This window comes from Rhyacophila brunnea, unplaced genomic scaffold (assembly GCF_057557595.1).
Source record: "Rhyacophila brunnea isolate RB1 unplaced genomic scaffold, BYU_Rbru_1.0 scaffold_38, whole genome shotgun sequence".
In the NCBI taxonomy this organism is placed as follows: Eukaryota; Metazoa; Arthropoda; class Insecta; order Trichoptera; family Rhyacophilidae; genus Rhyacophila; species Rhyacophila brunnea.
In genome coordinates, this window is record NW_028233048.1 from 2,803,733 (window position 1) to 2,804,874 (window position 1,142).

At 23.3% G+C, this 1,142-nt stretch overlaps 1 non-coding gene across 1 annotated transcript; it reads left to right on the forward strand.

The window, feature by feature from the left end:
• The first annotated feature begins 519 nt into the window (after positions 1-519).
• TRNAA-CGC (transfer RNA alanine (anticodon CGC)) lies at positions 520-591 on the forward strand. Its single transcript has one exon. It is a non-coding gene; the product is annotated as a tRNA-Ala (tRNA).
• The last annotated feature ends 551 nt before the right edge of the window (positions 592-1,142 follow it).

Genomic DNA, 1,142 nt, shown 5'->3' on the forward strand with positions numbered 1-1,142 from the left:
AATTTTTGTGTGACAATAACGCGTATTTTCTTAATACTGTTTATTTCTTGTTTTGATACAAATTTTTATAGATTTTAGTCATTTATATTCTTATTATTTTATATTTTTAGTCCAATATTATATATGTTATACATACGCATGCGCGTAAAAAAATATAAATTATTAAAATACGACACATTTATTTTTAAATTTAAACACAAAAAATATTTTTCATAAGACTAGTAAGTATTATTTTCAATTCAAATCATATCTTTTATTTTAAACTGTTTTCATTGAATTATTTCTTTTATTAATTTTAAAATTTATAATATTTCTGGCTTTTTGATATGTTTATTAAAGCTAATATTTTTTGTGTAATAACATTTTAATTCGATTTTATATCTATTATAGAAAAAAAAGTTACAATTTTTATCGCTTTCGCCTTCTTCAAAAGACTTTTTGAAGATAAATCCACCCTTATTTTTAGTGTTATCATCATATAAAAACATGTATTATGATTTATACTGAACCGGTTCCAAAGGGGATTTAGCTCAGTGGTAGAGTGATTGCTTCGCAAGTGATAGGTCACGGGTTCAACTCCCGTACTCTCCATTTTTACACTATCCGAAATAAACAAATTGTATATAGACAAAGGTTTATATTGTTTTCTATACTACAGGTTTTTAAACTAACATTAAATGATTGTAAATCGACAAGCACATCAAAGCAGTATTATTGGGATCTAAAACGTGTATATTTAATACTTAATGTACGTTTTCCAGGTAAATCAAAACATTTTTATTTTTATGTTTATTTATGGCTTATTTTATTTTTAGCTAATAAAATCTCTTCAAAAAAACTTATAATTATTTTTGCGAATAAATTTTATCCATCTTATAAAACTATGTTGTCTTTACAATCTTCATCTTTCGTGCCTACTATTTTACAGAATATTTAGAGAATAAAACATTCATCAAGGTATGTTTTTTAAACAAATATTTTTCCCTATGACCGCGTATGTAATATACCTGATAGAATATTCACTATATATTTATATAGTTTTTATATAAAGTCCTCAATTTTTAGATTTTTTTTATTGAATTACTGTGGTTTTATTATAATCATGATAAGAATGTTAGTATTTAATGGCTTAAAATAGCTGA